Here is a 12,082-nt window from a genome sequence, read left to right on the forward strand (position 1 = left end):
GATTTGGGCTGCAGATGCATTTAGGACATGGGATTCGGGCTGCAATTACAGGATTTAGGAAGCAGACACGGGATGTGGGATGGAGAACTTAAGCTGCGGACACAGGTTCCCAGATGGAGGATGCAGAAGTGGGATTTGGGATACAGGAAGGGGGGTTCAGATGGGGGATGGAGGATTTAGGATGTAGATGCAGGTTTCTGGACACGGGACACGGATGCAGGACACAGGAGAGGAGCTGCAGAAGCAGGATTTGGGGTGCAGAGGTGGGATTTAGGACACGGAGATGGGATGCGGGTGCAGGACAGGGGCTGGTGCAGCCCCAGAGCATCACGGCGCAGACCCGCCCGCGCACGGGGATCTTGCGGCACCCCCGGAGCTGGGGAGTGCGTGCAACCAGCCGGGAAATGCAGATTTCCAAGGAAAAAAATGATGGCTTTCCAATCTCCTACGGGGCTTTTGCTGCTCGTCCCCCATCTGGGAGGCAGAGCCCAGCCGCGTGGCCACATCTGCCCGCCAGATGTGGCAGGACGGTGATCTGGGGAGGGGACGGAGCCCCCACAGCTGGGGAAACCTCCCTGTGCCCCCCGCCCCCTGCACGGCCCGTTTGGGAACGCCGCCCTCCCGTATCCCACCTGCTCCGGAGAAACACCCGGATGGGACTGGGAAGGAGCTGGAAGGAAGGAGGGATGGAGCCGACCCGGCCTCGCAAATTATTTTAATTGCAATTAAGCTTTTGTCCTGTGATTGGGGGGGGCGAGGGGGGGGGGGTGATGGGGATGGCAGCAGGACGGGGGCACGGATGTGGGGTGCAGGAGGTGGGATGGAGATGCGGGGTGCAGATGCAGGGTTTTGGGTGCAGAATGGGGGATGTGGGTGCAGGATGGGGAGGCAGGATGCAGGCGTGGGTGCAGGATTTGGGATGCGGATGTGGGATGCAGGATGCAAAATCAGGGGGCAGGATGCAGCCGCAGGATGCGAGAAGTGGGGTACAGGGTGGAGGACATGGGATGAAGGGTGCAGATCCAGGACACGGGGTGCGGATGCAGGGCTCAGAGTGCAGGTGCAGGATTTGGGATGCAGGATGCAGCTCCAGGATGCGAGAAGTGGGGTGCAGGATCCAGGGCGCAGGTTGCGGGTGCAGCTCCAGGATGGCGACGCACCACTTTGAGCAGGGGGAAACGGCAGAAATGTTTCCCCATCTGTTTTTTTAAGGGCAAATACGGAATTTTCCTGCTAATATCAACCTTTTGGGGGACTGGCAACCCAACGGATTTGCTTCTTGCAGAAACATTTCTACTTGCAGAACTGCCTCCATCAGCTCAGTTTCTCCAGCACAGCAAATATTAATTTAAGGGGGGGGGGGGGAAACCTAAAACTGGCGCGATTCCATCTGAAAACACCCAAAATCTAGCCTTTCCCTTTCTAAATCAATGTCTCCCTCCTTTCTCCTCATCGTTTCCCACTGTGGAGGTGCCGGAGGGGCTGGATTTTTAACTCAGGAGATGTTTTAGCTCTTGCAAAAACCATCACAGCAGCCTCGGGGAGGCCGCCACGTTAATAAAAGCAAAAATGCAGAGGAGTCTGTTAAGGAAACTCCTGCAAAAACCCCTTCCAGAAAACATCGCGGGCAACGTTGGCTTTTTATTTGGCCTTTTTTTTTTTCTTTTTCTTTTTTTTTTTTCTCTCCTTCTTATTCCATCGGGGACATGAGTTTTGCAGGTCAAGTGGCTGGAGGATGATGCAAGGTGGGTTTTTGCAGCAGGTTTGACCCCTGGATCCTCCTGCCAGTGGCAGGGAGGGGATTTTGCAGGTGAAAACCTGGAATTTGCAGGTTAAACCTGGAATTTGCAAGTTAAAACTTGAATTTGCAGGTTTAAAACCTGCAAATATCCCCCCAAATTGGGGAACTGGCAGCGTGGATGCAGCCCAGTGGCAATGCCGGGGCTACGGGTGAGAGGCACCGACAGGGCCTCTCACCCTGCAGGCAGGAGAGGGAGAAAAATGCTTTAAAAAGGTAAAAAAAAAAAAAAAAGGCTCCAAACCAGGCAGGCTGAGGTCATTTTTTTGGCGAGGAAGTCAGCTCCTTCGAAATGCCTCCGGGTCGGGTTTAATATCAGCAGAAACATTCTTGGGCAGGGTGGGGAGAAAGCGCCGCTCTTGCTGGTGGGAGCGAACCCTAAGAACCCCAAAACACCCTATAAAAACCCCAAAGCACCCCAAAAAAGAACCCCTCGGCTGCCTTGCACCCTCCGGGCATGGAGCAAGCTGAGCGTCGGGGTGGGGAGAAGAGCAAAACCAGCCCATGAAGGGAAAAAAAATCCTCCCCCCCCCGGTGCGGGGAACTGAACCTCGAGGCAGCTTTCGAGCATCGTTTGGCCGCTGCGGGGATTTTGGGGATGCGGAGAGGAGGAAAGTGAGGGGTCTGGTGGGGAAAATGCATTTTGTTCCCATTGTCCTGGAGGGTTTTATCTCGCTGCTTCATTCCCTCCTTGATTTAGCATCATCTCACCAGGCTCAGCACCCACCAAACACCCACCCTGGGCGAAGGCATTTGGGTGCCGGGAGCATACCTCACTGGAAAACATATCAAAAAGGGGAGAAAAAATTAAATTGATTGCATCTGCCATGCTTTGCTTGGAGGGCCGAGCGGCTCGGGGACCTTTCGGTGCCTCGCCGTGAGCCCTCGGCCACCCTGTGAAGCTGTTCGGGCTTTTCCAGCGATTTAGCACATCGGGAGGGTTACGGTTTGGCCGTGTTTATTTTGCTAAACCTCACAAAGCCGTAACAGAGCTGGGGGGGGTGGGAAGGAGGAGGCGGGGAGATGCACTGAAAGGTTATTAGAAAAGAAAAAAAAAAGGGGGGGGGGGGGGGGAAGAAAACCCAGCGGCTGAAGGAGGAAAATGTGTTTGGGATTGCAGCGGGGGGCTGCGGCTGCAGAGCAGCTGTGGGTGGGGATGTGGCAGGGGTGCGGCAGGTAGCAGGGGTGCAGCAGGGATGCGGCAGGGATGCAGGGATACAGCAGGGATACAGCAGGGGTGCGGCAGGGATGCAGCAGGGATGCAGGGATGCAGCAGGGATGCAGCAGGGATGCTGCAGGGATGCAGGGATGCAGCAGGGATGCAGCAGGGATGCGGCAGGGATGCTGCAGGGATGCAGGGATGCAGCAGGGATGCAGCAGGGATGCGGCAGGGATGCAGCAGGGGTGCGGCAGGGGTGCAGGGATGCAGCAGGGATGCAGCAGGGATGCAGCAGGGATGCGGCAGGGATGCGGCAGGGATGCAGCAGGGGTGCGGCAGGGGTGCAGGGATGCAGCAGGGATGTAGCAGGGATGCAGGGGTGCAGCAGGGATGCGGCAGGGATGCAGCAGGGATGCAGGGATGCAGCAGGGATGCGGCAGGGATGTAGCAGGGATGTTGCAGGGGTGCGGCAGGGATGCAGCAGGGATGTGGCAGGGGTGCGGCAGGGATGCAGCAGGTATCAGGGATGCAGCACCTTACTGGCCATGTGCACCCCACCAAAATATAGGCGGGAAAAAAATGGCACAGGAGGATCAGAGGGGGGAAAAAAGCATCCGAGGGGGTTCTGATCCCCGCTGTGAGGGAGGAGCGAGGCGATGCTCTGGCTGGGAAAGGGGATTTCTCCTCCGAGCTTACACATTCCTCCCGTCAGCAGTATTTACACGACGGCACCCGGAGAAATCCCAGGGCAGCCGGATCACCTCCCGCCGGTATCGCCCCGGTGCCGCGGCCCCGCAGCCCCTCGCTGCTTCATCCTCGCTGCTTCTCCCGGACCCCCTCGGCTGGTTCCTACCTGCACCCTATCATCGCAAGCCTTCCCACACCAAAGTCCTGCTCGTGACCTTCCAGAGTGCTCCTCAAAATTTTCTCCAGCACCCATAGGTGCCCCGAATGGGCCTTTTTTAGGCTGCTGGGAGGGTGGCACCTGCCCCTCTCGGGTGCAGGGTTTGGGGTGGGCTCTGCGCCATGGGGTTGCGCTGGAAAGATCAGCGATGTCTCCTCCTGGCAAGAGGCGTTAGGAGGTGTTGCAGAGCACAGGGATGCTTTGCAGGATGCGAGGATGGTTGCAGGACACTGGGATGTTTGCAGCATGCAGCGACGCTCGCACAAGGGGAAGTTTGCAGCGTGCAGGGATGTTTGGAGCACCCACCTGGGAGCGTTTGGAGCATGCGGGAAGTTAGCAGCACGCAGGGATATTTGTGGTGCACGGGGATATCTGCAGTGCCCAGGGGTATCTGCAGTGCCCAGGGGTATCTGCAGTGCACGGGGATATCTGCAGTGCACGGGGATATTCGCGGTGCACGGGGATATTCGCGGTGCACAGGGATATTCGCGGTGCACAGGGATGCTTGCAGCACGTGTGGATGTTTGCAGAGCGCAGGGATGTTTGCAGCACACGGGGTTGCACGAAGCCACTTTGCAGAAGCCAGAGACGCCCACAGCAGCCTTTCAGGCTTCCCAGTGCCTCAGTTTCCCCTTCTTCGAGAGCAAGCGCGGCACGAGGGCCCGTGGGTTTGCTCGGGGCTCGGCCTCGCGGGACGCCGCGGCGCTGGGAGACCTGGCTGTGCCGCAGCAGCTTGGCTGGCGGCTTTGGATTCAGCGCTTGGAGGGCGGCCAGGGGGAGCGCTGGGGGCCCGCTGCTCACCAGATGCGATAAGGAAAGGTTCGGCCGAGGCTGGAAAAAGAAAGAAAAAGATTGGGGGGGGGAAGGCCAAAAAAAAAAAAAAATTAAAGCAAAGCAAATTCCTTGGCAAATCAAAGCGAAATGCTGGTGGAGCGAGCGCACGGCCTTGCATCCAGCCATCTGTCTTGATAAGGGGCTCCGGGGAGGAGGAGGAGGAGGAGAAGGTGGGATGATGCCGGGAATTGCGCTTCATTGTGAGAAATCCACCGGTTTTCCCACTGCTGGGTGACGAGGGACCAGGGAGCCGGCGTGCCTCAGTTTCCCCATCCCGTGCATGCGCAGAAATGGGGAAAGGGGTTAAACCCGTGTGGGTAAAACGCCTTGGAGGGGTTAAACGGGGCGATTTTCTGCCGGGTTTTATCCGAAACATATGTTTTCACCACTATTCCAGTTATCTGGGATATTTCCTGCGTGTTTGCTCCTATGGCAACTGGCCCAGCATGAAAGACCCATTTACTGGGGCTGGGGATAAGGAACAGCCATATGGTGTCAATTTTGAAGGCGCTCCATCCCCTCCGCCTGTCTCCGGTTCTCCCTCCACCACGGTGTTGGCCCCTCGAGGGGCGTCAACCACGAGCCGGGGTCCAGCTGGGGTCGGGGATGGGCGCTGTTGGCATGGTGAGATGGTAGGTTGGCTTTGGGGAGCGCAGAGAAGGTGGCGGTGGGCTGCAGCAGCGGTCTGAGGTCTTTCGGGAGGACAGGCATGGAGAGAAGGTACCTGCAGCATCAGTCTGAGGTCCTTCAGGAAGTAGGGATGGAGAGAAGGTACCTGCAGCATCAGTCCAAAGTCCATTGAGGAGATAGGGATGGAGAGAATGTACCTGCAGCAGTGGGCTGGGATCCATCAGGAAGACAGGGATGGAGACAAGCGACCTACAGCATTGGTTTGAAGTCTAGCCAGGACACTGGGCTGGAGATGGGGTTGGGGACAAGCCACCTACAGCACAGGCCTGAGGTCCAACCAGGAGATAAGGCTTGGAATAGGACTGGAGACAAGCTACGTGCAACACTAGTCAGAGCTGCATTCAGGTTATGGGATTTGAGACACGACCAGAGAGAAGCTACCTACAACGTTGGCCTGAGGTCCATCCAGGAGACATGGCTGAGGACAAGCTACCTGCACCACGAGCCCGAGGTCCATCCACGAGACATGGTTGGCGACAAACCACTTGCCACATTGGCCTGAGGTCCATCCTGGAGACATCGTTGAGGGCAAGCTACGTGCACGATGGGCCTAAGGTCCATCCAGAAGACAGGGCTGGAGACAAGCTACCTGCAGCGTTATTCCGAGGTCCGTGCAGAAGACAGACAGGGTTGGAGACAACCTCCAGGGAGGCTCAGCCCAGCTCTAGCCTGGGGCAGAAGGGTGCTGGGGAGGTCCTGAGGACTATGAAGACCTCTTATCACCCCTAGAACCTACCAAGGGGGTGCAGTGAGGTCTGTCCCACCCCCAGCAGGTCCAGGCTCCTCTTGGAGGTGACCCCAATGCCCTGAGAAACCCAACAAATACTGCATGGTGCTGTTCTTTGCTCCTTCCTAAAGACTGGGGCAATTTTTGGATCCATCGCCAGAGCATCTCTGCTGGGGTAAAATGACCAAAATACAGGAAAACGGGGCAAAAACATCCTCTAGTCTACTGTGAAGAAAAACAGAGAAAAAGGAGTATTTTCTAATAATTCTAATTTTTTTGTTGTTGTTGTCGTCGCTGGGCGTTTGCTGCAGGGAGAGATGATGAAGTCAGGCAGGACCAGGCACGGCGCGGGACAGGGGATTTCGGGAATGATTCACTCCCAAATCCTCCCGCAGAGATATTTCTGATGAAAAAAAGCCAGAATAGATTTATTTTTTTTTTTAAAGAAAAGAGAAGTTTTACAGAAGTGACCCTTCCAACCAGCTTTGCCATTTTTCTTTTTAATAAGGAAAAAAAAAAGGCTTTCAGCCAAAATAAACCTTCACTATGAAAATGTGTGTTTGGGTCAAAAAGCCACTTTCCACCAGGGGACAAATAAACCAACACAAAACCTGTCCAACCCGTGAAGTGATGAGTTGGCAAAGCTCACAGGGACATGTCTTCTCTGGAGCCAACAGCTCTTCTCCTCCAGCTCCTCCTTCTACTTCTCCTCTCCTTCTCCTCCTTCTCCTCTTCCTTCTTCTCCTTCTCTTTCTCCTTTTCCTCCTCCTCCTCCTCTCCTTATCCTTCTCCTCCTTGTCCTTGTCCTTCTCCTCATCCTTCTTCTCCTCTTCCTCTCCTCCTCCTTCTCTTCCTCATCTTCTTCTCCTCATCCTCATCCTTGTCCTTCTCCTCCTCCTTCTTCTCCTCCTCCTCTTTTCCTCTCCTTCTGTTGTCTCATCTTGTCTTGCCTCTTCTATCTTCATCTTCTCTCTTCTCATCATCTTCATCTTCTTATCTTGCCTTTTCTCATCTCTTCACCTTCTCTTCACCTTCATCTTTTCTTCCCAGGTGATGTGCATGTCCATGTGTGCTCTAGGCCAACACCCCTCCAGCCTTTGTGCCTGTATGACATGACACCAGCTCCCCACCCATTCCAACTCCGTGCCTCAGTTTCCCCACTCACACAAGTGCCTGATGCACATTCAGGAGCTGATGCCACCCAACGCCACCTCCACCGTCACGGAGGGGGGACACCAGGCAGCTGTCCCCGCTGTCCCCATCCCAGCAGGGACTCCCCAAACCTTGACCCCCTGGAGACCCTCGGGTGTTGATGAGGAGTGGGGCAGCCTGGGGTGCTGGGCTGGCCCCGTGCAGGGACTGGGATGGAGAATGAGGGGTCTGCTGGGACTGGGGCGTGATGGGCGCCAGGGTGACGTGCCCAGCGGGCACTGGGACAGGGTGGTGGGGACTGGGATGGTGTGCTGGAGACTGGGACGGGGTGGTGGGAACTGGGACAACAGACCTGATGGGGACTGGGACGGGGTGGTGGGAACTGGGATGGTGCAATGGGGACTGGGCTGGGGTGGTGAGAACTGGGACAGGGTGGTGGGAACTGGGACAACGGGACTGGGGCAGGGTGGTGGGGACTGGGATGGGGTGGTGAGAACTGGGATGGGGTGGTGAGAACTGGGACAGGGTGGTGGGAACTGGGACAAACTGATGGGAACTGGGTGATGGGGACTGGGGGAGTGATGGGGACCAGGAGAAGGCACCCAGCGGGGACTGGAATGGGGTGATGGGGATTGGATGATGGGAACTGGGATGAGGGACCTGCTGGGGACTGGGATGGGGTGATGGGCACCAGGGCAAGGTACCCCGTGGGGACTGGGATGGGGTGATGGGCACCAGGCCGAGGGACCTGCTGGGTTGAGGACAATGGTAACAGGGACACGGGACCTGCTTGGGGACGGGGCGAGGGGGACCAGGACGGGGATCCCGCTGGAGCCCAGCACGGGCTGACCGTGACCGGTCCGCAGCGATGGGGAACATGTCCCCTCCTCGGCCACCCCACCCCAACCCGGAACCTCCCCCATGCCCAAACCCGCAGCGGGGGGGAGCAGAGACCTCGGGTCCCCACCTCGCTCACCCCCAAAAACGCCGTGGCGCTGCCGGCCAGCTCCCGCAGGGTCGGGAACGCTGAGGGCCGGAGCGCGGGGAGCTGCCGGCTCAATGCCGGGGCCTCGCTCCCACGAGCGGATGAAAGGCTCCCTGTCCAAACGGCATTCGACGCGCTGCGAAGGCTCATTCCCGATCGGTCACGCTCCGAAGCGCAGCTGCAAAATCCCCTCCGGGAGCCCGGGATGCTCCCGGGGGCTTTGTTTGGAGCAGCCCCGCTTCCCGGAGAACCGTGAAAAGACGATGGGATTATGAGGCAGGAGAAATAAAATTTAAAAAATTTAAAAAAATAAATAAAAATCACTCTCGCTGCAACCACGCCGGCACAGAGAAACAAAGGAGATGGCCCGAATCCCCGTGCTCCTGCCTCGTTTGCTGCGCGTTCGTCTTCGACGGTCCCCGGGGATGCACCAGCCCCGCGGCGTTTGGGGAAGGGGCACGGGGAGGGATGGAGGGTCCCCAAGGAGGGTGGGTGGCTTTTGGGGGTCCCATCCCCATTCCTGCTCCCAAATCCCTGCAGCGAGTGAGAAAGGAAAAGGAGGAAAACCTTGCAAGGAGGAAAAATCTTGAAGGAGGAAAAAACTTGTGCAGAGGAAAAACGTTGCAAGGAAGGAGACACCTTGCAAGTGGAAAAACCTTGCAAGGAAGGAAAACCTGTGAGGATGGAAACCTTGCAAGAAGGAAAAACTGCAAGGAGGAAAAACCTTGCAAGGAAGCAAACCGTGCAAGCAGGAAAACCTTGCTAGGAAGGAAACCCTGCTAGGAAGGAAACATTGCAAGGAAGGAAATGTTGCAAGGAAGGAAACATTGCAAGGAGGAAAACCCTGCAAGCAGAAAAACCCTGCAAGGAGGAAAACCTTTTAAGGAAGGAAACCTTGCAAGGAGGAAAACCCTGCAAGGAAGAAAACCATGCAAGCAGGAAAACCCTGCTAGGAAGGAAACCCTGCTAGGAAGGAAACCCTGCTACGAAGGAAACACTGCAAGGAAGGAGACGTTGCAAGGAGGAAAACCTCGCAAGAAGGAAAACCCTGCAAGGAGGAGAAACCACCTTGCAAGGAAGAAAACCTGGCAAACAGGAAAACCCCGCTAGGAAGGAAACCCTGCTAGGAAGGAAACCTTGCAAGGGGGAAAACCTTGCGAGGAGGGAAAACTTTGCAAGGAAAAAAACTTTGCAAGGAGGAACACCTCGCAAAGAGGAAACCTTGCGAGGAGGAAAACACCGTCGCAGAGCCAAACACCAGGCAAAGGCAGAAGCACCGGCAAGACGGGGCCTGCTGGCGAGCGTGCCGAAGCGTGCCGAAGCGTGCCGAAGCGTGCCAAAGAGAGCAGGTCGAAGCGAGCGGTTCTGCACCTTTCGGCACGGAGCAGCATGGATCCCTCCCGGCATGAAGCCCGGTGCCGGCCAAAACCCCGGCACGGTTTTGCATCGCCAAGGTTAATCGGGTTAGCGCGCGGCTAAAGGGTGTAGCTTGTCCGGGCGCCTGCTCCCTAATGAGCATCTCATTTGAATCTATGCAAAATAGCAGGGAGCATGGAGACATGCTAATTAAAGTGATTGCTGTTCTCTAATTAAGCAGCAATTCCCTACGCCAAGAGGGTATTCTCATGCAAATAGCAGCCGAGGAGGGGATTTGGAGGGGGAACCCCCCCCCACCCCAAAATTATACAGGGAGGAAACGGGATTTGGCAGCACCCCCACTCTGCAAAGGCTCATCGTTATAATCTCGATTTTGATTATTCTTACCCCCAAAAAAATCCAGCTTGGCCATCTCGCTTCCGCCCCAAGAGCGATCCTCAAGTCCTCAGTTTTTCTGGTGGCCACCACAAATCACGCTATTTAACTCATCCATCGCCTGAGCCAACCCCGCTTTCATTCTGTTTTGGGGCATTTTCTTCAGATTATGGTACTTTTTAATCCACCGAGGACTTTTCTAGTCTTCATTTTTCTATATTTTTCTCCCCTTTACACTTGTGGAAATAATGACGTCCTACAGGAAACCTCCCAAAGGATAAAATTAGGGCTGGTAAACACAGGGTAGCGCAGCCCATTGGTCTCGCAAGTTTGCCCGAAAACCAAGAAACTCTGTTCCAAGGGTGGCTTTTTATTTAAAAAAAAAACAAACCTATTTCTCTTATTTTTAAACACAGGAGCTGTGTTTCTTTCCGGCCCGCTCCACGTGCTGCTGAAGCCTTTTCACACAAAACCCTCCTCGGGATAAATCCCTTTCCAGCTCAGCCCCCCGCCACCACACAGGGGTGCAACCAAAATTTAGCAAATTCCCCCCAACAAACCGAGGCATTTTGGGTGTATTTTGGGCCTTTCGGAAAGGGCTGGGAAAAACAGCGAGGGTTCGGGCGCAGGATGAGGCCATAACGCGCCGGTTCGACGTTTTTAATCCCGCAGATTAGGTCTAATGCTGGGCAATTTAACAAGCTGTTAATATTAAATTATGCTGCAAATGATGGGAGCTTCCCCGATGCTTAACGTGATCTGGCTGCGGTTTGCAGCTGGATGCCAGCCAAGCCTCGATAAACCCACTTATTGCTGGTTTTCAGCCCCATCTTGCCCGAGCAGAGGTTTCTCACTGGCGTTATCTAGCAGAAGGTCACGCACGGAGCATGTATGCGGCGTTTGCGAAGCGTTTCCAGCCCTCTGGAAAAAGCCGGAGCCGCTTTCTCGCTCCCGTGATGCTCCCACCGTACAACCGGCTGCCCGAGAGCCAGAGCTCCCCTTCCAACGCCGGGTTGCAAGAGGGCCGGGAACCCCTCGGTGCGAGGGCAAAGGCTTTGCAACAGCTAGCCGTGGGCCCCGCGGCGTGCAAACGAGCGGCGCAGGCACGGCAACGACCTTTGCACGCGTGCACGAGGGGAAGCTTGCACGGCGCGCGGCCCTCGGGAGAGCGTGTGCTCCCTGCTGCAAGCGAGCGGCCCGTCCGCAGCGCACGGTTCCAAGGGCGCACGGTCACAAGGGCGTGCGGTTGTACGGGTGTGTGGTTGTACGGGTGTGCGGTTGTACGGGCGTGTGGTTGCAAGAGCGTGTGGTTGCAAAGGTGCACGGTTCCACGGGTGCACGGCGGCTGCCGAGCTCCCCTTCCCCTAAAGGCCTCGCAATGCCGGGGCCGCCCCGAAGGTGCCGTGAGGCCGCCCTGAAGGTGCCGTGAGGCCGCGCCGTCGCCCCGGTGCGCACCGCCCGCTCCCGCCGCAGCACAGGCCGCCCCGCCGGCCGCGCTCCCCTCCGGCGGCCCTTGGTACGCTCCGCGGGGCGGGGCGGCGAGGGGAGAGGCGGGGAGCAGCCGCCGCCACCGCCTCCTCCTCCGACACGGGGCGCCGGTGGGAAGCGGGGCGGGGAGGGGTCGGGGGGGAGAGGGGGAGAGAGAGAGAGAGAGAGAGAGAAAGCGGCGCGGCCGGGCGGCGTTGGATGGAGGCTCCCGTCCGCCGGGTCGCCCGCCCCAGCCTGGAATGTCCTGGGGAGCCGCCGCCGAGCGGGACCGGGGCCGGGGCCGGGACCAGGGAGGGGGCGCGGCGGCTGCCCAGAGGTAACGCGCCCGCTTCCCGCCGCTCTGAGGGGGCGCGCGGGCGGCCGCTGAGGAGACGGGCCGGGGGCGGGGGGGGGGCGGGACGCGGCCGCAGGTGGCGGCGGTTGGGCGGGCGGCTCCTGTCAGCGCCGGGGCCGCGGTCCGACGGTGGTACCGGCCGGGACGGGACGGGACGGGCGCGCAGGGAGGCGGCACCGGCGGCACCTGAGGGGTCGGTGCCCTGCGGTGGGCTGGAGCCTGCCCCGTGTGTGTCTCGGTAACCGTGTGCCCAAGGCGC

At 57.7% G+C, this 12,082-nt stretch overlaps 1 protein-coding gene across 1 annotated transcript in view; it reads left to right on the forward strand.

Annotated features, from left to right (window-relative positions):
- The first annotated feature begins 11,586 nt into the window (after window positions 1–11,586).
- CDON (cell adhesion associated, oncogene regulated) overlaps window positions 11,587–12,082 on the forward strand; it is a 52,301-nt gene continuing 51,805 nt past the window's right edge. Inside the window, exon 1 of the mRNA XM_075774450.1 lies at window positions 11,587–11,805. The gene's annotated coding sequence lies outside the window, so the exon portion shown is untranslated. The remainder of the gene's footprint in view (window positions 11,806–12,082) is intronic.

The sequence above is a fragment of the Balearica regulorum genome, chromosome 23 (assembly GCF_011004875.1).
Source record: "Balearica regulorum gibbericeps isolate bBalReg1 chromosome 23, bBalReg1.pri, whole genome shotgun sequence".
Lineage (NCBI taxonomy): Eukaryota > Metazoa > Chordata > Aves > Gruiformes > Gruidae > Balearica > Balearica regulorum.